Source organism: Oryctolagus cuniculus, chromosome X (assembly GCF_051225735.1).
Source record: "Oryctolagus cuniculus isolate XC-2025 breed Fujian yellow rabbit chromosome X, ASM5122573v1, whole genome shotgun sequence".
Classification (NCBI taxonomy): domain Eukaryota; kingdom Metazoa; phylum Chordata; class Mammalia; order Lagomorpha; family Leporidae; genus Oryctolagus; species Oryctolagus cuniculus.
Genome location: NC_142888.1, coordinates 88,350,726 through 88,376,375, shown reverse-complemented (window position 1 = coordinate 88,376,375; position 25,650 = coordinate 88,350,726). Strand labels below are relative to the sequence as shown.

The window sequence follows — 25,650 nt, the reverse complement described above, 5'->3', positions numbered from 1 at the left end:
ACCACAGAAAGCTCTACTGGACAGCGGTCCTCAATCGTTTTCACCACAAACATGCTCACAGAGATGGCCTCTTTCATGGGTTTATGCAGAGTTATTCAGTGTTCTCAGTGTCCCAGTGGTAGTGCTGCCACTTTGCTTTCTTGTCAGAACGCAAATCAGTTAGTAGCATGATAGGAGTCACCTTTGACTCTAGGAGAAAAATCAGATTTATAGTGCACCATACTCTAAAATAAATCTCAAATGAAATAGTGTAGAAAAAATGATAGGGAACTTGTATTGCCACATAAATTGTACTAGAAAGTATAATAATTAAAATATTGTGGTATTTGTGTAGGAGCAGGCAGATTAATAGAACTATGTCCAAAGAAATTAAAATCCATAGTCTGGATGGGTTAAGAAATGATAAAGAGCCATTTGAAATTCACAAGTTTTGTAAAAAGATGAATATTTAAAAAATTTGGTTAAGACAACAGACCTAATCACTGAGAGGCAATTTAATAAAACTACATCTACACTTTTTAAGTTTTAAGCTTTTTAGTGAGAGAAATGCATAGGAGAGTGAGGGCGTTAATCTAAGGGTACATCTACACTCTTTAAACCAATGTTAATTCCAGTCAAATCAAAGATTTAAATGCAAAAAACCATAAAGGTATTCAAAATATCTTACTTGGACATCTACATATATAATTATACCCTAACATTTTATTTTTATGACATTTTACCATCGAGATGTAGAAGGCATTTCAAATCATTTCATAAGGACTGAAAGCTTAAGTGAAAGATTGATACATTTAACCTTCAAAAATATGTATAACAACATAATTGAGGTTAAAACCAACAAATGAGAAAAAATGTGACATATAACAATGGGTAGATTGCCCTAATATAAGAAGAATTTTAGATATCAATTAAATCTCCTGATAGAAAAATGGTGAAAATTCATGAACAGAATGTTCACAAACTGAGGAATGTGAAACTCAGTTTGAAAATAAAAACTGTGTTCACAGATTAAGAAAGTTTAAAAGACCAACAGAAACAGTGTTGGCAAGGTTATAGGGAGATGGATGATGCTTCATTTCCAGAGGTTCGGTTTTTGCAATGTGTACAAAAAATGCAAAACACTTCCTATCATCTAGCAATTTCACTAAGAATTTTTTCCCTAAGAAGATAAATGTAGACTGCTCAAATTTGTATATACAAGGCTGTTCATTTATGTATTGCTTATAGTAGCAAAGCTTTGAAGACAATCCAAATGGCTGTAACAGCAGATTGACTGGGTCAATTTGGATGTATCAATTTAGTGGATTCCTTTGTATGTGCTAAAGATAATGTAGACTTACATTTATATGGAAACATATCCACAAGTGCTATTTAGTGGAAAAGGTATGTTACAAAGAAATATCATTCAGTTTATGTACTTGTGCATTTCTATATATGCATATATATTTTCATCAAAATAATTATAGATGGAGATATTTTGAAGTTTATTTTAAAAAGTTTATGCTTTTAACTATAAGAATAACAGTACATCTGACAAAATGTATATAAAATGCTTATCTCAGTACACAGTACTCAAGTGCTTACTGCATAGTAGCAGTTATGCTCATGTAATTGACAAGATAAGCCAATCAAAGTTAAGGGTGCACTTCACAAGGAGACAAGTGTTAAGAAATTATATCAATGTGCCAGGGGATTTCAACTCAATCTTACCAAGGAGGCAGGTACCAATGCCAGCACACTTGGTAAAGTGACAAATATAAATACATAACTGATCCAAAAGATAGGGTAAGTGTCGAAGAGATTACACAAATAAGACCAGTGTAAGCAAATAATGAAAGATAGAATCAAAAGGGTTGAGAATGATCCTGCTGGGGAAGCAGGTCACACAGCAGACTCACAGAATGGCAAATGCCCAAAACAGCACTCCTGTCTCAGGATCAACCCTTGGGACATTCGGATCTGACTAAAAGGTCCATGAGAGTCTCTCAGGCATGGAAAGCCACGACACGGTGGCAAAAAACAATCTAAATGAAAGATCCTGATGAACAACACTCCAGCAGAAGGATCAGGCCATCAAGGAGAGAGGCGCCTTTCTCTGAAGGGAGGAAGGAACCTCCACTGTGATATGGCGTTGACTAAACAAATTCAGAGTTGGTGAACTCAAGGGGCTTCCATAGCCTAGACAGCTCATAGCAAGAGTCTCAGGTGATTGCTGACGTCATAAATAAGAGTGCCAATTGTTAAATCAACAACGGGAGTCACTGGGTTCATGCTCCCCACGCAGGATCTCTGTCCTTAATGTGTTTAACTATGAAACTCAAAAACAACACTACTAGTCGAACAATACCCTATACCTTGTGTGGTTGTGTGAGTGCAACCTGTTGAAATCCCTGCTTAGTATATACTAAATTGATCTTCAGTATATGAAGGTAATTGAAAATGAAACGTGATGAAGGGCGGGATGGGAGAGGAAGTGGGTGAGGGGAGGGCCACGGGAGGGAGGGAGGTGGGGGGGGGAAGCCACAACAATACAAAAGATGCATTTTATATTCTACTTAAAACTATTGGTTGAGCTCTGTAATTAATACACAATTACTCTTAGGTGTTTAATCAATGCTATAACTAGTACTCAAATAGTATTTTACACTTTGTGTTTCTGTGTGGGAGCAAAATGTGGAAATCTTTACTTAACATACGCTAAATTGATCTTCTGTATATAAAGATAATTGAAAATTAATCGTGATGTGAAGGGGAAGGGGAGAGGGAGTGGGAGAGGGGAGCATTGTGGATGGGAGGGAAGACACGGTGGGGGAGGAGGCTATTGTGGTCCATAAGCTGTACTTTGGAGATTTATGCTCATTAAATAAAAAAAACCAAAATTATGTCATAATTCAAATAAAATTAGGTTTGGAGAAGACTTTTTAATAAGTGAAGAAATAAAAATAGATCATTTCACATGATCTACATATATAATAGCAAAGAAATAGATATATTGGAACAAATAATTATTGTTGAAGGCATATATTCCCAAACACAACTTTATACCAATTACCTCTAAATAATGAAGTGCTTTTAGACTTCTTTGATATAACAAAATATTGTATATATCTTATACATCCATATAGTCATTACATTATTCCAGATACCAATTTTTTAAAATTTAATACAGTAGCTTTGAGATCAGTCACCTACCATAACATTCACTCATTAGTAATACCTAATTCAATGTTTTGCTTTTTTGAGGTGACATTTTTAATTATAACTGAAGGATACGATTTCTAATTATTTGCGATGTTTCCGAATTATTGGTGGGGAAAGGACCATCCACTATAACTTTGATTTAAATAGACAAGGATAAAGCCTTTTTAGGTGGGTGCCAATGCAGCATTTGTCAGCAGGAACTTACTTTTCCCATTAGTTCCCTAAGGCCAAAAATAGCCTTGCCAGGTTCAAAATACAGTTGATTTTTGCCCCCATACACCCTTTGGTTTTTTATAGTATTTATGAGTGTATCACTATTTTGGATAAAAACATTTATGCTAATAATCAGCCTTCCATTTAAGGGGATACTTAGAGCTAGCAGGTCTCTCTCGGTTCCTGAACCAGCCTTAACATCAACAATGCCAAATCCTTATCTGGGGAAAGTAAGCCAGATCAGCCCCCAAATGCTCTTTGACTGAATATATGCTTAAGCTTTCTAGGAGATGGAAAAGGTGATTTCCCTGAGGTCCACTCCCTAGTTTGTTTAATGTCCCCTTTAATGCATGGTTCAAATATTGACCAAGACCTGTGGACTACAAGTAATAATGATAGCCAACATTTATCAGGGGCTATTATATTCTGGGCACCATTCATTTTTTTTAAAAAGATTGATTTATTTGAAAGTTGGAGTTACAGAGAGGCAGAAGCAGAGAGAGAGGTCTTCCATCTGCTGGTTCACTCTCTAGATGGTCACAGTGGCTGGAGCTGTACTAATCCGGAGCCAGGAGCTTCTTCCAGGTCTCCCACATGGGTGCAGAGGCCCAAGGACTTGGGACATCTTCCATGGCTTTCCCAGGCCATCAGCAGGGAGCTGGATCAGAAGTGGAGCATCAGGGACTCGAATCAGTGCTGGGCACCGTTCTAAGTGCTTTATGTGTATTAATAAATTTCATCCTCATAACCCATCATTTTTGGAAGAGGAAGCGGACACAGAATAGTTCAGTCATTTGCCTTAAGTCACAAAGCTGTTGTAGTGGTTAGTCTGGGGTAAAAATTCAGCCAGTCTAGTTCAGAAACTTGGGCATTTAAACACTATGGATACTATATATATTTCTATGCTAAGAGTATCAAGATATCATTTTTAGTTTTTGATGTAGCTTTCAACTGTTCTATAATTAGAATATAGTATTGCTACAGTCACACAAATATATTAAAAGTTGAATTAGGCTGGCGCTATGGCTCACTAGGCTAATCCTCCACCTGTGGCTCCGGCACTTTGGGTTCTAGCCCCGATTGGGGCGCCGGTTCTGTCCCAGTTGCTCCTCTTCCAGTCCAGCTCTCTGCTGTGGCCCAGGAAGGCAGTGGAGGATGGCCCAAGTCCTTGGGCCCTACACCTGCATGGGAGACCAGGAGGAAGTACCTGGCTTCTGGCTTCAGATTGGCACAGCACGCCGGCCGAAGCAGCCATTTGGGGGGTAAACCAATGGAAGGAAGACCTCTCTGTCTCTCTCACTGTCTAACTCTGCCTGTCAAAAAAAAAGTTGAATTAAAACTTCAGATTGAGCCACAGACAGCCCTCTGAACTTTTTTTTTTTTAAAATAGTTTTTACAAAGTATCCTAAGGCATTGGTACTATGGCCCATGGAGGTAGTAAGTGCAATCTGTTGACATGAAGATAACTAAATTTTATAGCCCAGAAATAAAAATACATCCCTGAAACTTTTGTTTTGGAACCTAAAATGTACAGTTATTTCCATGTTGAGCCTAGTGACTGCTTTGTGATAGTGTTTTCTGTCTGTAATGTACTCCTTTAGCTCACAGCCACATCTGACTATATAGACTCATATTACCCAGAAGCCCCCTCCCCTATTCGTAGATCAATCTAAGGACCATTTTCTCTGCGGTAACATCTACAACACTGAAATTTTTCTAGAAAATCCATACCTATGTTATGGCCAATGTCAAACCAGTACCTGGTCTACAAGTTCATCTAGAGTCTATAAAGCTGTTAAAATTTTTTTTTAATGTTTTTAAATTAAATCCCCCTCCCCTCCCCCTCTTCCCCTCCCCCTCTTCCCCTCCCCCTCTTCCCCTCCCCCTCTTCCCCTCCCCCTCTTCCCCTCCCCCTCTTCCCCCCTCCCTCCCCCCTCCCCCTCTCCCTCCCCCCTTTCCCTCTCCCTCCCCCCTTTCCCTCTCCCTCCTTTCCCTCTCCCTCCCTCTTCCCCTCCCCCTCCCTCTTCCCCTCCCCTCTCACCCTCCCTCTTCCCCTCCCCTCTCACCCTCTCTTCTCCTCCTCTCCCCCCTCCCCATTCCCCTCTCCCCCCTCCCCATTCCCCTCTGCTCTCCTCTTCCCTTCTTCTATTTGGTGAAATACTACATTTGACCAGGTATTTAGAAATTCCGTGTCATCAATTATCCTCACAGGCAGCTGAGGAATGGTATTCCAGAATGGGGTTGGGGGGAAGGCCTATGCAAGAAAGGCTTATGCAAAGATCAGCAGGCTGGGTCAAGTTGAACAGTAGACTACATACTGGTAGAGTAGAGCAAATAAAGGAGTAGGATCTCACTGAAAAGAAAGCAATTACAAATACAGAAAGTGGGGAGGTTAGAATGGATTCTGTGGCACTGAACTGGATGCATTAGAGTCAACTCATAACCCCCTCTCAGTTTTTGTGTCTGTTTGTCATACATATGTGTTTCCTAACCATCCACTGTGGAGGCACAGAATAGTAACACCACAGTAGTAGTAAACATAAGAAACACTCAGATACTGGTTTCTAAAAATTGGTCTTCCCTAAAATTAACAAAGCTCTTTAGACAAAAATGCTAATCTCATGCTTGGGGCAGGAGAGGAACAAAATGAGCCTGGAACAACTGGTGCTGCCAGAACAGAAGAATATTTCAAAGAATGATGAAGCCATGTCAAAACATGCACAGCTGAAAGGTCTTTGCTATCAATATTTGGAAAACGGAATGCTAAAGCTTAATGGCATGAATTTCAAAGGGGCAGAAGTTTGCCCTGGAAAGCACAGGTGAAAGTGATACTGGGGAGGGAAAATCTTTCCTATCTCTTGACCCTAATCTGGATCCTCCAGAGGATTCTGAAAGGGACCTTTTGATAAAGGTTGGAGAGCATGTAGAGAATTATAGAAAGGAATCTGGTGGGGCAAAAAAAAAGTTATGTAACATAATATGAAAAATGATACAGGGAATAGGGGACCCAATAAAAGGAAAGAGGTGGTGAGAAGCTCCAGTGTGTCAGTAGTGCAAATAGTCATGAGAACAACTCATTCTGATTGGGAAGAAAGAGGGCTCCAAGAGATATGTTCTAGGAAAGATTATTTCTGTAAGGATTTTTGAAGATCTATTGGGAGCACCTGGTTATAGATAACAGAAAATGAGTCAAGCAAACAGTTATTTTCACTAATGTACAATATATAACTGCAGGAAAAGCAAAGTTGTAGAAGAAAGGAAATAAAATCACAATATATTTGGCTCAGAAGTAAATATACATAATAATGTAAAATTGTGGCATAACTACTTGAAGAATTGAGGGAATACAACCGGTTATTATCTTCCATATTAGGAACTCAATGGGTAATATATAAAATTGGCTAATTAAGAAGTGGAAATATAAGGGTACTATTTATAAATATGCAGATAAATAAAAGAAGAAACATCTTAAAATGTTTAGAATTGACTTTAGAAACAAGGAGTCAGGAGTGGAGGGGTGTAGGTGTCATAGTATATCAGGTTAAGCTGCAGTTTAGGATGCCAGCATCCCACGTTAGAGTGCTGGTTTGAGTCCCAGTTACTGTGCTTCCAATCTAGCTCCCTGTTAATGCACCTGCAAAGTACTGCCACCTGTGAGGGAGACCCAAATGGAAATCCTGGCTCCTGACTTCAGCCTGTTCTAGCTCTGTTTTTGGCATTTGGGGAATAAAAAGTAGATGGAAGGTATGTCTGTCTCTCTGTCACCCTCACTGTCACTCTGTCTTTCAAATAATAAATGTTAATATACAAATGTGAAGGTGCAAAGTAATGAAGAGGGCGTAGTGTCATTAAATATGTATCTATCTGTAACTGCCCCCTGCATCTTTTATGTATATAAAGTTGTATCTGATTTATATAGGGATAGAGAAAAGTATGGAGATATTGATTCCAAATTGATACATTTTGGGGGGAAGACTGTAAAAAAGGAGCGATGGCTGATTTTTTTTTCCTTTTCACTCTGTTTTGATTAATTGCAGCAAATTACTACTTCTGACATTTAGAACCTAAAGAAGAAAAAAATTAAAGGACTCCCATGATTTTTTCCCCTATGCTCCACAGTAGTCTTTTTCTTTTTCTGGATAGGCATAAGAACTATACTTTAAAAAAAATCCACTACCTTTTAGTCATGGCTGTAACTCACCTACTTTGTAATTTCCCTCTGATAGAAAACTTGGTAGAAGCTGTTTTCTAAGAAGACCTGGCTACTTTAAATAGATCACAGTGGGTATACAGAATACTTTCAGGATCTTGGATAGGAAATGTCACTACACAGCTTCTTTGGCCACCAACAGCCCATGACTAGAGACAGTTTTCTAGTTTGCAGCATTTTGAACATTTGGACTGGGAACCATAGAGACCTCCTTCCTGGATCTGGTAGTCTCATCTTGGGCCTTATATTTGTTGCTTTATACTTTTGGCAAACACTGACAGTGAAGACCACTTAGTTCACAAGGGACCAAGCTTAAAAATAGAATATTTATTGAGCACTTGGGGTGTATCAGATACTGACACTTATGGAGCAAGTCTGTGATGGAGGCATATATTGACTGAGAGAAGGAGGTTTGATAGAGGAGGACACCCAAGGTAATGGAAAGTACTACACTGGGATTTATGACCTCCACTCTGAGTTACTCTGTCTCTACCATGCTAAGTAACCTTCAGCATGCCACTTCCCTGCACTAGCTCTAAATTTCCTCTTCTGTGGAGTGGGAAGGTTGGACTCAATCAATGATTCTCCTGCTTCAGTATGCATTTGAATTACCTGGGGTGCTTGTTACAAAGACAGCTTCCTGTAGCCTGCCTCTAACATTTATTGAATTAGATTCTCTAAGGAGGGGGAGAAGACATAAATACAGAGTTCCTGATTTAGGATGATTCAATTTCCAATTTTTTGACTTGCTATAGTGCAAGAGCAATAAACATTCAGTAGAAACTGTATTTCAAATTTTAAATTTTTATCTTTTCCTAGTCTAGTGATATTTGGCATGATTTTATCTCATTATGTTGGGGAGCTTCTGATTAGTCCCCCATCATAAGTGGAAACAACTAAACTGTCGTTGGTTGCTGAGCTGTGATGTTGGATAGGTTAGGTGTATTAATGCCTTTAAAACTTACAGTGGGTTTATTACAACACAACTCCATCATACATGGAGGAGGATCTGTAGGTATTTTTCACAAGTATGGAGGAGCATCTATAGGTATTTTTTCACAAGTTCCCTGGTAGTTCTGGTACATGTGGTTCTTGAATCACATTTTGAGAACTCCTGAACTCCATTGTCTTTTCATTTCTAACATGTCATGACAGAATATCTTCATGACAGAATATCTAAGTGTAATGGGTAGGGATGTAATTGAAAGAAGCAGCATCGAACGAATGACTTTTCTCATTCATTAATTCACTGATTCAGTAATTATTTTTAACTGCTTACTATGTGTCTGTTGAAGACCTGTTGTTCAGTTTTTCCGTATGTCTTATTGATTTTGCTGACTTGGAAAGTAATTGGTGAATAGTCTGCTTCTGAAGACCAGCATCTTATAGTAGCTATATCAGTGCTTAGTGATGTGCACGATACTTAGAATTTGATACACAAGGCTAAGGATGATGAACAATAGCTAAAAAGTGAGAACAACCCAAATGTCCATCAACTGATGAATGAGTATACAAACTGGTCTACTTGTACTATGGAATATTATCTGTCAATAAAAAAGAAATTAAATACTGATCCTGACAAAATGGATGAGATTTGAAAAGGTTCTGATAAGTAAAAGGAGCCAGACACAAAATGTCACACAGGGTATGGTTCCATTTTATGTGAAAAATTTAGGATAGTCAAATTGATTGAGATAGTAAGTAGCTTAGTGATTGCCTACGAATGGGCTTGGGGTATGAAGTGGATGAATGGGGAGTAACTACTAATTGGTATTGGGTTTCTTTTTAGGACATTGAACACTTATAAAATTTATTGTGATACTTTCATAATTCTGTGAGTACATCATGAAAATATAGAATTATACACTTTAGGTGGAAACATTTTTGCTATGCAAATTATATCAAGAATGCTAATATTTATCAAAGAAGAAATATCAATATTACTGACTGTTCACCAATTTGGAAGAGATTATGGCAACTTTTAATATAAATGGAATATAAAACACATGCTGATTTTAGCAGTCTTTTTATGCAAACAGTTTTTAAATTACTCTGCTCCCCATTTCAGGTAGGCATTAGGAGTCCATCCTGTGTGCTAGTTAAGTACTCAGAAGCAGTCTGTTAGTTGACAATATGCAAACCTTTTTTACATTTACTTTAATTAAATTCAAGTATTTTTGTCCATTAATGGACGAAGGCAGCTGGTGTGACTACTCTTGGCCTTGCCTGCATTTGTAGTTGTGTAAATAGCAGTAGAATGTGAGCCCCATGAAAAGAGATTTCACAATGGAGTGACCCTAATGCAGTATTATTTAGGCAGAAAGTGGTATACTTCAGATTGAATAAAAAAATTTTCAAGAATATCTTTTAAATTTGCTCTCTCCTTGGCCACCAGCTCAGGAAGAGTTGTGAGCAATTTTAAACTATTTTTCTAGAATTTAAGTCAGCATCATGGGTGCTGACCATCCCTTTTCTCTCCTCCTTCCCCCTCCTTCTACTCACTTGTATCTCCCTCTCCCTTCACCACTCTCTCTTCCTCCCTCTCCTCTCACTCTCTTGTAGAATGTATGAACTTTTAAGAAAAGGGCATTTTGTTTTTATCTTGGTGTTTCCAGGTATTAGTACAGTATATGAGACATTGAGTTCTTAATGGATGTTTGTTTAATGAAACAAGGTCTACTGTAGTGTTTCTCTTGGGGAACTAGAGAGGTCCTAACTAGAGTCCTTTATGCAAATAGGATTCTGGGCTTGCTTTTCTATTCCCAGGGTTCTTGAGGTGAATATGCAAATTCAGTCCCTTGCTACATTCACACAGAGATGCACCACATGCATTTTCAAATACCTAAATATTAATCACATGCCGAAATCTGTTAACTAATTGCTGGTCTGTAAACAATGTACAAAGATTAAAAACATATAGGAAAGTATGCACACACACAAAAACCCTTGCAGAATACAGATTGAAATTTTATCTAATTCTGCTCAGTTTCAATTCTCCTAACATTTTTATTAATCTGCACAGTGTAAAAGCTATTCAGGGGACCCACACAGCAGTGAAAAAATTTGGCCTAGCTACAAAATATGGTCTAGCATTTCTTTTTTTTTATTTTTTAAAGATGTATTTGTTTGTATGGCAGAGTTACAGAGAGTCAGAGGGAGAGACAGAGTGAGGTCTTCCATTCGCAGATTTACTCCCAAAGCATCCTTAATGGCTGGAGCTGGGCCATCCAAAGCCAGAAGCCAAGAGTTTCCCCTGGGTCTCCCACATGGGTACAGGGGCACAGGGATTGGGCCATCCTCTGCTGCTTTACAAGGCAAAGCAGCAGCAAGCTGGATTGGAAGTAGAGCAGCCAGGACTTGAAATAGCGCACACATGGGATGCCAGATTTGCAGGTGGTGGCTTTATGTGCTATGCCACAGTAGATGTCCTGATTGCCAAGTAATTAATAACCACATGCAAACCTTTGCCTGAAGTTGTACTTGCTTCAATACTCACTTCCAGGGCTATTTTCAAAAATCAGTGCCAAAATATCAATATTAATAGCTGAGCCGCCTTAGACCATGATTTCACTGAGAGCTTCCTGTGTTAATACCTTTCAGTTTCACCTGCATCTTAAATATGCCCTGTATATTAATAATCTGAAGTAGAAAGATTCGTTCATTCTCTAAACAAATGATGCAGGGGCCCAAGCATTAAGATCTTGGAGTGATGAGGAACACACAAGGCTGGGGTTGAAGCCATGGTCCTGAAGTCAGATGCTGACCATCGACCCCAGAAAGAAAACCGAGATAGTGAGATGTGTCTAGGTAGCAGACGAACCTCTCCACCAAGAGAGACCAAGGCAGGATGGAGGGCCAGAAATCCAACTCCACTCAGAGGCCGCTGGCAAAGGACAGACTCTTCCTGGCAAGATCTGAAAGATGAAAGGCAACAAGAAAGAGGAGGCTGCACCCAACTGGGCAAGAAAATATCCAGGAAACAAGTGGTTGCTGAGGTAGAGAAGGTAGAGATAAGTTTGCAGACAATGTAACTCTCTGCAGGCTCGGTGGGGGGGGGGGAGTGGTGGGGGTGGGGGGTAGGGGTTGGGGTGGGGGGCGGAGGAATAGGAAGGAATAGGCAGGAGAAGCCTGTGCTCTACAAGCCCCCCTCCATGCCGCTCTGGCTGGAGGTCTTTGATTCTAATAAATCTTTTTAAATTTCAAAAAAAAAAAATGCACCAGAAAGACCTGTAGGACACTCAAGAAGGTGTCCATTGAAGCACATCCCCTGGAAGTCCAGGAGCAATGACTGCACTGGCAGTGTGTTTCTAGCATTTCTGAATGGCTTAGTACCTTCTTAGTAAAAATCACAATTTGGGGGCCAGCGCTGTGGCATAGTGGGTAAAGCCACCGCTTCTGGGGCCAGCATCCCATATGGGTGCCGGTCCAAGTTCCAGCTGCTCCACTTCCAATCCAGCTCCCTGTTATAATCAGCAGAGGATGGCCCAAATGCTTGGGCGCCTGCACCCACATGAGAGACCTGGATGAAGCTTCTCTTGCTGGTTTTGGCCTGGCCCTGCCTGGGCCATTGTGGCCCTTTGGGAAGTAGTAAACCAGAGGATGGAAGTTCTATTTTTTTTTTTTTCAAATAAATACTTCCTTTAAAAGAAGCGAAAAATCACAATTTTAACCTTTTGTTCTTTTCCTTCTGATAACTGGAACAAAGTAAAATGGTATGTTTTGAAATTAACTGAAAATTGAAGCCCAGGAACCATTTGCTTTGTTTGGGAGAACAAGTTATTGGTTATATTTGGAGATGCATAATTTAAAACATTTTTACATTTGTTGAGCACTCTAAAACTTTCATCGCACTTGCATGTCAAATATTTCATTTGAGTCCCCCAAACAGTCTTTTTTTTTTTTTTTTGACAGGCAGAGTGGATAGTGAGAGAGACAGAGAGAAAGGTCTTCCTTTTGCCATTGGTTCACCCTCCAATGGCCGCCACGGCTGGTGCGCTGTGGCTGGCGCACCGTGCTGATCCGAAGGCAGGAGCCAGGTGCTTCTCCTGGTCTCCCATGGGGTGCAGGACCCAAGCCTTGGACCATCCTCCACTGTCTTCCCGGGCCACAGCAGAGAGCTGGCCTGGAAGAGGGGCAACCAGGAAAGAATCCGGCACCCCGACCGGGACTAGAACCCGGTGTGCCGGCGCCACTAGGTGGAGGATTAGCCTCGTGAGCTGCGGCGCCGGCCCCAAACAGTCTAGAGATAAGCAGAGCATGGTACTATTTTGTAGAACCACAGGGCTTAAAGGAACCTAAAGGAAAATACTTCAACTGCCCCACCCTACTTGGCAGGTGCCAAAACGAGACACAAAGAAGGTCAATGGTTTGCTCAAGGTGGTACTGCAGGATACCCTATGCAAGGCATTCAGCCTATAAATGTGTAATGATATTCAGAGATAGAAAACATCGCTGAGACCAGTGTGGTGATCAAGGTTGGCAGGCAAGGATTTGAAGCTGGGGGTCCCTACCTGGGGTACTAAGCACAGCCCTCTCTCCCTCAGTACCTTTTATACACATCAGTTTGACTCTTTCCTATCATTGACTTTACTATAATCTTCTAAATATATATACCTTCTGCAGCCTCCAAAGCAGTTAAACCCCCATCAGCAGACATAAAATTTCTTGGTCTGACAATCTTACTTTTATGTTGCCTTCAGTATTTCAGGATGCCTGAGGTGCCATATTGATTAAGCTGCATTCTGGAGAACTAAATATATGTAGAATATTATATGGCTCCCCGACTGAGCACAAAACCGTAAATTAATGGATCTCTCTTGTTGACATCGTAAAGTATGCAGGCCTGAAGCACAACTGTAATATTCCTTGCAGGACCATGTATTTTATTTGTAATGTCTATAAAATGAATAGTTGTTCAAATGTAAAAGCTGTGACAGAATACCGATGTTTATATAGGAGGTGACACAGTGGGAGAAGGATGACAGTGAGGACATGTGAAGTGAGAGGCCAGAAAGGGCTTGGGGAAGAAAATAATAAAATGGAGTGATGACAGGGCAACCTTTTGCTGTGGAGGTAACAGTGAGGTTTAATCAACACATCAATCTTGAATATGGTTGCAGATGATATCAGCATGTTTTGGTTTGTTTTTCTATTGGCATTTTGTGGCTCTGAGTGCTGTAGGGTATAACTGAAACTGTGGCAGAAGAGTAGAGCCAGGTGATTTGGGAGATTAGTTAGGAGTACTGCACATGAGAAGGTGTTTCTGTATTATGTGTGTGGGGGGGATTCAGATATAAATGGTGAGGAAAGCAGGCCTGGGGAGTGGCCCAGATTTGAGACAAGTGGCTCACGTATGTATGAGAATAGCATTTTCCTCTTGCCGCTTTGACTTCCTTCTTCAAATCTGCCCAGTAGATTGTTCTGCCTTAAAATACCCCTGCCCCCACTCTCCTCAAGGGGCCAGCATTGTGGCCTAGCTGGTTAAGCCACTGCCTGTGATGCTACCGTCCCATATAGGCACCAGTTCCAGTCTTGGCTGCTGTACTTCCAGCTCCCTGCTACTGCACCTGGGAAAGCAGTGGAAGATGGCCCAAGTGCTTGGGCCCCTGACACCCATGTAGGAGACCCAGCTTCTGGCTCCCTGGCCATTGAGGGCCATTTGGGGAGTGAACTAGCAGATGGATGATGTGTGTGTGTGTATCTGTATCTGTCAATGTCTGTGTCTTTGTCTCTCCATAACCCCGCCTTTCAAATAAATAAATCTTTTTTTTTTACCTTTTATTTAATGAATATAAATTCCCAAAGTACGAACTATGGATTACAATGGCTTCCCCCCCATACCGTCCCTCCCACCCACAACCCTCCCCTTTCCCACTCCCTCTCCCCTTCCATTCACATCAAGATTCATTTTCGATTATCTTAATATACAGAAGATCAGCTTAGTATACATTAAGTAAGGATTTCAACAGTTTGCTCCCACTCAGAAACATAAAGTGAAAAATAATAGATGATTTTTTTAAATGATGATGTAATCAGATCAGACCTATTGTCATGTTTAATCCCAGTGAGAGTCAAGTTGGGAGTTGATAATTTCTTTTTTTTTTTTTTTTTTTTTTACAGAGGATCAGTTTAGTATGCATTAAGTAAAGATTTCAACAGTTTGCACCCCCATAGAAACACAAAGTGAAATATATTGTTTGAGTACTCGTTATAGCATTAAATCTCAATGCACAGCACATTAAGGACAGAGATCCTACATGAGGAGTAAGTGCACAGTGACTCCTGTTGTTGACTTTACCAATTGACACTCCTGTCTATGGCATCAGTAATCTCCCTATGCTCCAGTCATGAGTTTCCAAGGCTATGGAAGCCCTCTGAGTTCTCCGATTCTTATCTTGTTTAGACAAGGTCATAGTCAAAGTGGAGGTTCTCTCCTCCCTTCAGAGAAAGGTACCTCCTTCTTTGAAGACCTGTTCTTTCCACTGATATCTCACTCACAGAGATCTTTTGCCAGAGTGTCTTGGCTTTCCATGCCTGAAATACTCTCATGGGCTTTTCAGCCAGATCCGAATGCCTTTAGGGCTGATTCTGAGGCCAGAGTGCTATTTAGGACATCTGCCATTCTATGAGTCTGCTGAGTATCTCACTTCCCATGTTGGATCACTCTCCCCTTTATTCTATCGGTTAGTGTTAGCAGGTACTAGACTTGTTTATGTGCTCCCTTTGACTCTTAGTCCTTTCATTATGATCAATTGTGAACTGAAATTGATCACTTGGAATAGTGAGATGGCATTGGTACATGCCACCTTGATGGGATTAAATTGGAGTCCCCTGGTATGTTTCTAACTCTACCATTTGGGGCAAGTCACCTTGAGCATGTCCCAAATTATATATCTCTTCCCTCTCTTATTCCTACTCTTATGTTTAACAGGGATCACATTTCAGTTAAATTTCAACACTTAAGAATAACTGTGTATTAATTACAGAATTAAACCAGTCATATTAAGTAGAACAGACAAAAAAAACTACTAAGAGGGATAATGTATTAAGTTATTCATTAACAGTCAGGGCTATGCTGATCAAGTCACCGTTTCCCATAGTGTCCATTCCACTTCAACAGGTTTCCTTTTTGGTGTTCAGTCAGTTGTCACCGATCAGGGAGAACATATGGTATTTGTCCCTTTGGGACTGGCTTATTTCACTCAGCATGATGTGTTCCAGATTCCTCCATTTTGTTGCAAATGACTGGATTTCGTTGTTTCTTACTGCGGTATAGTATTCTAAAGAGTACATATCCCATAATTTCTTTATCCAGTCAACCGTTGATGGGCATTTAGGTTGGTTCCAGGTCTTAGCTATTGTGAATTGAGCTGCAATAAACATTAGGCTGCAGACCGCTTTTTTGTTTGCCAATTTAAATTCCTTTGAGTAAATTCCAAGGAGTGGGATGGCTGGGTCGAACGGTAGGGTTATCTTCAGGTTTCTGAGGGATCTCCAGACTGACTTCCATAGTGGCTTGACCAGTTTGCATTCCCACCAACAGTGGGTTAGTGTCCCTTTTTCCCCACATCCTCGCCAGCATCTGTTGTTGGTAGATTTCTGAATGTGAGCCATTCTAACTGGGGTGAGGTGGAACCTCATTGTGGTTTTGATTTGCATTTCCCTGATTGCTAATGACCTTGAACATTTTTTCATGTGCCTGTTGGCCATTTGGATTTCCTCTTTTGCAAAATGTCTATTGAGGTCCTTGGCCCATCTCTTAATTGGGTTGTTGGTTTTGTTTTTGTGGAGTTTCTTGATCTCTTTGTAGATTCTGGTTATCAACCCTTTATCTGTTGCATAGTTTGCAAATATTTTTTCCCATTCTGTCGGTTGCCTCTTCACTTTCCTGACTGTTTCTTTTGCAGTACAGAAACTTCTCAATTTGATGCAATCCCAATAGTTAATTTTGGCTTTGACTGCCTGTGCCTCCCGGGTCTTTTCCAGAAACTCTTTGCCTGTGCCAATATCTTGAAGGGTTTCTCCAATGTTCTCTAGTAACTTGATGGTGTCAGGTCGTAGATTTAGGTCTTTAATCCATGTTGAGTGGATTTTTGTGTAAGGTGTAAGGTAGGGGTCTTGCTTCATGATTCTGCACGTGGAAATCCAATTTTCCCAGCACCATTTATTGAATAGACTGTCCATGCTCCAGGAATTAGTTTTAGATCCTTGATCAAATATAAGTTGGCTGTAGATGTTTGGGTTGATTTCTGGTGTTTCAATTCTGTTCCATTGGTCTATCCATCTGTTTCTGTACCAGTACCATGCTGTTTTGATTACAACTGCCCTGTAGTATGTCCTGAAATCTGGTATTGTGATGCCTCCGGCTTTGTTTTTGTTGTACAAGATTGCTTTAGCTATTCGAGGTCTCTTGTGCCTCCATATAAATTTCAGCACCAATTTTTCCAGATCTGAGAAGAAGGTCTTCGGTATCTTGATTGGTATTGCATTGAATTTATAAATTGCTTTTGGGAGAATGGACATTTTGATGATATTGATTCTTCCAATCCATGAGCATGGAAGATTTTTCCATTTCTTGGTATCCTTTTCTATTTCTTTCTTTAAGGTTTTGTAATTTTCATCGTAGAGATCTTTAACGTCCTTGGTTAAGTTTATTCCAAGGTATTTGATTGTTTTTGTAGTTATTGTGAATGGGATTGATCTTAGAAGTTCTTCCTCAGCCATGGCATTGTCTGTGTATACAAAGGCTGTTGATTTTTGTGCATTGATTTTATACCCTGCTACTTTGCCAAAATCTTCTATGAGTTCCAATAGTCTCTTAGTAGAAAAAAAAATAGTAGTAAAAAAAAATACTTCTATGGGGGCCCTCTGTAGGCCAGCATTGTGGCTCAACAAGTTAATCCACTGCCTAAGAAATCTGCATTCCATATCGGAGTGTGGTCATAGTCCTGGCTGTTCCACTTCCAATCCAGCTCACTATTAATGCACCTGGAAAGGTGGCGGAGGGTAATCCAGAGTGCTTAGGTTCCTGCCACCCTTTAGGGAGACTCAAATGGAATTTCTGGTTCCTGGCTTTGGCCTGGCCCAGCTCTGGCTATTGTGGCCATTTGGGGAATGAACCAGTGAATGGAAGTTCTCTGTTTCCATAACTCTGTTTCTCTCTCTCCCTCCTTCTCTCTCTCTTTCAAATAACTAAATCTCTTTTTTAAAAAAAAATATTCCTCCTAATACTACTCTGCCCTAAGTTTCAATAGATAAGATTCTCAGGTCAGTACTTTGAGAGATGTTGTTTCAATTTATTGAAATACACTTTGTATGTGGCTCCTCCCAGCTCTTAAATAATTACTACTAAACTCTTTTTGAGCTGTGAAACTTAATTTCCTGTAATAATCAGGTGTTGGGTCACAACGAATTATTCTGAACACCCACACAATATTTTCTTTGGGCTGTAAAGTTAAACATCTTGATTATCATGCAAACATTAATTTTTAATGCTTTAATTTGATCAAAATGATTTTGTTATGTGTGAAAGGACTCATTTTTTTAAATTTGGAAATAATCTGGAGTCTGAGTCCAAGGATCTTTATTAATTCTAAAAGCAATTAAAGCAGTTTTCTCACCTCATTTTTTTCTCCTGAGAAGCACTGAACATATTTGACTAAGAGCTTTGTGTACTTTTTAATTTTTAAAAAATATTATAATTATTTATCTGAAAGATGGACTGGCAGAGAGAAAGACTCCTCTTTGATTCACTGGCTCACTCCCCAAATGCCTGCAACAGCTAGGGCCGAACCAGGCTGAAGCCAGGATTCTGGAACTCCATCTGGGTCTCCCACATGGGTATCTGAGCTATTGTTTGGTGCCTTCCAGGTGCATTGGCAGGAAGATGGATCAGGAGCAAATAAAAGGAAAATGGAACCAGCACTCTGATATGGGATATGGACATCCCAGGTGGGAGCTTAACTCACTGGACCATAACACTCTGCCTGCCTCTTGATTTTTTTAAGTTGCTCTTCTGTTTATTAGTAGGTTAATGCTTCTTAGGTTGTTGAGAAACATCCCCTACCCCTGTTCTGAATACAGTGAAGGGAAAGACAACATCCTTTCATAATCTGGAAGCCTTGGCATGTGAGAGGATCAGAATACATTTAAGATATAGAGACCATCTGCATCTTAAGGACTTGAAATAAATTTCTAAGACAAAAATTCACAACCATCATGCCAAGTATCAACACTTATGAACCCTATGGCTCTGGGAAAATCACTTAAGATCTGTGACTGTGCCCTAGCTACTATATATGTGCAATGAGGACAATGGTGGTATCTACCTCAAAAGGTTTTGTGGAGATGAAATGGGGTGATGTATATAGAGAGTTTAGTACAGTGCCTGACTTATGGTATCACACTAGCTGTCTTCTGTTAATGGCCACTGTCGCTCCCCCATTCGCGGAGGAATGACACAGGACCCTGTGCTGTTCTTTCGTCTGCTCGGCCCTTCCCGGGTTTGCTGCTGGTCCTTCCCGGGTTGGCTGCTGATCCCTTCCACCTCCGTGGAAGGGCGGCTCCCCCTGCCACTTTTCCCACTTCCGCGGGGGAGTGGCACATCGCCGGCCGGCTCTCTCGGGGGCTGCTCAGATGTTATTCGGATGTTCCCCTTAGATGTTCCTGGTGCATGTTGTCTCTCTCCTCCTTTATAGTCCTCTTCCACCAATCCCAACTCTGCTACCCACACGCCGAGTATGCTGCTCTCCTCCAATCAGGAGCAGGATCAGCTCCTGCAGGTCATCACTCAAGTTGGCGAGAGGCAGCTGCATAGAAGTTGTTTACTCCCTTCTCAGTGCCATATTGTGGGAGAGCAGATGCATAGAATAAGTCTTAATTCCAGTAACTTAGTCTAATCGGAGTTGCTCCCCACAGCCACTACAGATGCCCAGACCTTCCCCCAGAAGCTTTTTTGATTTTGTAGGCCTGAGGCTGTGACACAGGAGTGTGCATTGTCAGAAAGCTCCTTGTGGATTCTGATACCCACTTCTAAGTTCCAAACTACTCTAGGCAGTAGTTCTCAAACTTTACTATATATCAGAATCACCTGGGGTAGGGGAGGGACCCTACTGAAAATGAAACTTCAAGTACCACTTACTACTTTAGGTCTAGTGGTAGGGGCCCATGGATGTGCATTTTAACTAAACTTTAGGTGATTGTGATGAAAGGTGGTCTGCAGAGCACCCTTGGGAAAGCACTGTTATGGAGGAATGGCATTAGTACCCCTCTTTTTGCACAGCATATACCTATCATTATACTATTATAAAACTGCCAAGGAACCGTTGGAACAGCCATACCACACGGTAATGCTGCTGATTGCTTTCAGTGGAACAAATCACACAGGCTATAAAGTATTTTCCAATCGTAGTAATAAATGAGCACAGGCGTGCACCCTCTGCCTCCTGACGAAGGGCACATAGTGTTGCAAAGGGAGCACAGGGGAATATAGTTGTATTGTCTATAGCTATTGAACTATGAAATGCTAATTTACCATGTCTGAAGAGAACCTTTGACACCAGATTCATAGCTTTTGACCCTTGTGTCATTAGCAATGTGCCTTCATCAACTGAGTTGACCAGCCAATACCTACAAGAAAACAAAAGAAGGAAACAGTATTGCTTAATGTTTGCACTAGATAGTCATTATGTGAGTGTTGCTTAATGAGCCTGGTAAATTTTTCTTTTCTTGCTTAAAGCAGAATGTTTTGCGTGATTGCTTTGAAATACGTTTCCATTCTGTCATACCTGTAAGGATAATAGGAAGGCTTTGAGGAATTTTGAATCTTCATTTGTCCTTAGCCTATGATGTGCAACACCTGGCTCTCCACTCATTGTAGAACTAGGACTTTCCATTCATAGTGATTTTTTTAGGCTTCCAAAGCATTTTGAAAACTCAATAACTGCTAAGCTCTACATGGTTTAATACCTGTTGCCTACGTGCACACACACATACACGCTCACATTCATTCACTTTCTCCCCCTCTCTCCCCCCTCTCTCCCCCCTCTCTCCCCCCTCTCTCCCCCCTCTCTCCCCCCTCTCTCCCCCCTCTCTCCCCCCTCTCTCCCCCCTCTCTCCCTCACTCCCACTCACACACACACACTCACTCACTCACTCACTCACTATAAATTTGTCATCTTCACTTACTGAGCCTTGTTCCTTCTTAGGTCAGTGGTCCCTCTCCTGAACTTTTCAATGAGTATGTAAAAGACAGGAGTGTGTGAAGTTATTTATCCTCCACTTACATTTTCTTATGGCTGAGGACACATGTATTAACATCCCTTGGGTTAGTGCTAGGAATAGAGGAAGAGCATTCTTGAAAGCCAATCATCTTGGTGCTGACATTAGGGTACATCAGGTGAAGCTGCTGCTTGTGATGGTAATGTCTCATCATGATACCTGTTTGAATCCCTGCTGCTCTGCTTCTGATCCAGCTTCCTGCTAATGTTCCAGGGAAAGCAGAAGAATGAACCAGCAGATGGAAGATTTCTCTCTCTCTCTCTCTCTCTCTGCCTTTCAAATATGTACACACATAAATCTTTGAAGAAGTCAACCTTCTTGAAACTCACTAGAAACCTCTAGTCATAAATTCCTTCTAGAACTTAGAAACCTAAATATCTTAGATTTCAGATAAATTTGTCACTCTTGGGTGTTTTAAGTGTTGTAGAAAAATTTACTTAGAGGTTTGTAGAATTAACTCTTGTTTCTAAACCATGATCTATTTTGAATAGTATACTAAGTAAAGCTTATTAAATAAGATTAATGATGGACAGCTTCATGAGTACAAACAAATGAGTTTCAGGTTGAGCATTCCTAGTTCAAACACCTGAAATTTGAAATTCTCCTGAGCTTCAAAACATTTTGAAGCATTTCAGATTTTGGAATAGGAATGCTCATACCATAAAGTCTATGCAAATATTCCAAAATCTGAGAAACTCTGAAATCTGAAACCCTTCTGGTCCCAAGTAGTTAAGGACTACTCAGTTTGTATTTGTATAGATCTCAGCATTTTAGCCCAGTGGCAACTTCTCAGTTTTCATCACTGTAAATTATAAATTTCAGGAGATAGCACCAAACTTGGCTATCTCAATGTCTGAATGTTTCCTTTGGGGTACCAGGATTTCTTGAAGTGTGCATGGAATTTGAGTCTTAAGAAGAAAGATTATATCTGAGACATGATTTCTATAAATAGAAAAAGGTTTAGTTTCCTCATGTTTGTAATGTGAAATATAACTGCACAAAATCTGCCTTCTAGAGGTACTGAGCAAACAATGTGAGGTTTATTTTTTTTTAAGATTTATTTATTTGGAAGTCAGGGGTGGGGTCTTCCATCTGATGGTTCACTCTCCAATTGGCTGCAATGGCCAGAGCTGCACTGATCCGGAGCCAGGAGCTTCTTCCAGGTCTCCCACGTGGGTGCAGGGGCCCAAAGCCTTGGGCCATCTTCTACTGCTTTCCCAGGCCATAGCAGAGAGAGCTAGTTCGGAAATGGAGCAGTCGGGACTTGAATGGGTGTCTGTATGGGATGCCGGTGCTTCAGGCCAGGGCATTAACCCACTGCGCCACAGCGCTGGCCCCTGAGGTTAGGTTTATACTCATAATTTTGTACTGCAAAGGCGTAACTTTCTCTCGGTACCATTTGGTTTTATGACATATTTTTTCACTTTGTGACATGGTAAAATTATTTTTGTAATTATTAGTAAATAACATTTGTTATGTGTAAAACTAAAACCATTAGCAATTACATGAACCAAGTTCTGACCTATAGCTTAAAAGATTTATGATTTTAAAAATCGTTACCAAAACAAGGTAAAAGCAAAATAGTAGTCTGACACCCTTTGTGTTGAGAAAGTGAAGCACCTGTTTGCTTTAATAAGACCCTCTACTTGGAGACCAGTTATCCAATTCCATCTTTGCTTCTATAATAAGATAAAAAGACTTCAGTGAAATTTTAGCAAGTTATCATTTGCTCACTGACAGTAACGAAGACTTTAGTTTAAACAAATTGTTAGTAAATGCTAATTGATATACTAGTCACCCTTTCTACCACCTGTATTAGCCTGAGTTGGATATTTGTGCTTGATACACTTATTAGACTAGTTTTGAATATTTTACCATAAGGCTTTTGATAATATTAGCTTGAAAATCACCACTTCCTGAGTGAACAACCTATTGTTCTTAAATAGATGGGACAGTCTCAAAAAGATGTGAGCTTTAACATTTTTTTTTCAAAGAGGTAGATTGTTCTGGGTGACTGCTTTAGGTCTCTTACAGCTCTAAAAGCTCATAACTCTGTGCTTTAAATTACAATCTGTGAGATGGTTCCGTTCCCTCAATTTATTCACATCCCCTTTTTCAATCCTCTGAATGTCCTCAATATACAGATGATAGAACATGATGAACTGTATTTTGGAAAATTGTCCCAGATCAGGAAATTTACCATAATATTAATGATTTCTAGGGACACAAGACACTTGTGCATCCCTTTATCAAAAAAGGTACTAAATACAAAGAAAATAAACATTATATAGATTATATGGCAAATATCTGAAATTATTCAGTCCTATGTAGAAACCATTTTTTGTTCTCTGCTTTATGAGTTGCAGGAGTCTGGGTGATCTGCTTACTTTCCTTTGCAATTGTGGTTCAGAAGACTACAAATAATACTAGTGTTGGCTAATGTGAAATGAATAAGAGAAGCTTAGACATTTACATCTGCCCACCTCTAACACAGTATTACCGTAAAAAGGTATAGAAACACAAAAGGAACAAGCACCACAGTGAAGCTGTACGCCCTGATAGGCTTTTGAATATTATATATTCATGCTATCAGATTGTTTCCACCTTTGTCCTAGCTGTTAAGTCAGAAGTCATTTCGATATGAATAATACTTGTGAATAAGCTGTATAAAATACTCACCAACCTACACTGAAGCTGTCCCTGGAGGTGACAACTTGCTGTCATGAATGATGAAATATCATTTGTGTAGAAGACAATTGTGTTGATTGTAGAAAAACAAATTGGGCTTCCTAGATTTCTTCCTTTTGTGGCAGTATTTTTTTTAATAGGAAAGCTCCCTAAACGATGATGTTAGGCCATATATTTCATTTCAACTTTTGTTTACAGTTGTCATTGTTGTAAGGGGAAACATTTTAATCAGTTTCTGCATGAAGGTCAGATAACACTGTGAACAAAAGTAATTTCTTTATGATAATATCAAAACAGAAGCATTGCTGCACTTAAATTATGAAGCATGTTTTCCTTATCTGCAATACAATTGTGTGTATGGCTTTATAGAATCTGGAAGTATATCTTATTTATGCTACTGGTAACTCAAGAAATTCTCTTCCCTTCAAGGCCCAAAGTTCTGCTGTTGGCAAAGAATAAGACCAGATTATATTATATCTTGTGGTATAAAGAATTTCAAAGGTGATATAGACATTATTTTAGGTATTTTTTTGGTAAACTGAGACAGTATTGACATTAACTTTTTTGTGGTTTAGAAGATGTCATATGATTTTTAGAATGTCCTGGTGTGTGTGTGTGTGTGTGTGTGTATGTATGTATGTATGTGAAGGAGAGGAAGATACTGATTTGAGTTAATGCCATGGGGCAGAAGTATCCATAATATTTTATCTTGTTTGAGTATAAAAACATGCATATTGAGTATATATACACAAGCATATACATCCAGAATTGCTACCTGAACACTTCTTTCTGTTCTCATAGTTGTTACCCATTGCCTGCACAGGGAAATTTTAAAACTACCCACACCACATCGTGGCAGTAACTGACTATAGCTGCAAAAGCAGACTATTGCCTGGGTACTTTTGGGGGCACAGTGTGGGCTAGGTGACATATAGTGATAGTCTAACACATGCAATCACTCCTAACCATAACATTCCTCAATACCCTTATTCATCTAACTTTTCAAGAAATTCCACCAATTTAGGCTATACTTGAAAGCATAAGAAGAGTAAAAATTTCCCAGTATGTCATAGAAATTGTTAAACTTATATCTAGTTAACCCAAGAGACTTTTATTCCATATCATTCTTAAACTGTAATCACGAAGTATTTAGCCAGACCTCCAAATTCTTCCCCATATCTTTATGAAGATATTTATTTTCCTAGAAGTAAGAAACATTGCCGGTTTCATTTTGGAGGTCTTTTTAAGTATTATTTCTACACATTTCACAGATGGGAATGCTGAGGAATAACATGTTTTCTTTTATGAACATTCCTAGGATAATTTAAAAAGGAAAGAATATTTGAAATGTTTTATAGCCATTGTAATTATAGCTATTGTAATTGGGCAAATCCCATTTTATAACACTTAAAAATGATACAGAATTTCAGATGACCACATTGATCAAAAATAAAGATTATCTTGTGATGTGGGTAAAAACATAATATGTCTTCAGTATCTAGTTTAAGTCCCTAAAAATGACTGTCTTTCAACATCAGCAGGGTTTGTTGACATGGGGAAATATAGTGGTGACTATATACATCTTTAAAATGTTATATCATCAGGTCACTGGGATACTCTGTATCAGAACTTTTTAATTCCCTTTGACCAAATAACAATTTAAAAGGGAATTGGTAGCATTCAAGCATCTGGTAGCCTGCAGAAACATTTTCATCTTGCCTTCAAGGATAAAAATGATATAAAAATATATTGAAAGAATCCAGTGCTAGAAATCTAGAGAACTGAATTTCAACTCAGAAAACCTGGATTCCATTAATAAGCAGTTGAATAACCTTGAGAAAATCACCAGGAGATTTGGACCTCAATTTCCTTATTTGTAAAATTGAGGATCTAAAATGAGGTGAGATACTGCGATAACCTCCTAATTGATGTATTTGCTCCTGAGCTCATATTCATCCTCCATTTTGCATCCCTCTTGGCAAAAATAACATACAAATCTGTCTCTGTCAATAGCTGTTACAAGTTCCTCCTTATCGTTCTTTCCTCTCTCGCTTTCTTTC

The 25,650-nt window shown here is 39.7% G+C and overlaps 1 protein-coding gene across 2 annotated transcripts in view; it reads left to right on the top strand.

Annotated features, from left to right (window-relative positions):
• IL1RAPL2 (interleukin 1 receptor accessory protein like 2) overlaps window positions 1-25,650 on the top strand; it is a 1,320,043-nt gene that overhangs the window by 9,228 nt on the left and 1,285,165 nt on the right. The gene's annotated exons all lie outside the window — the stretch shown is intronic.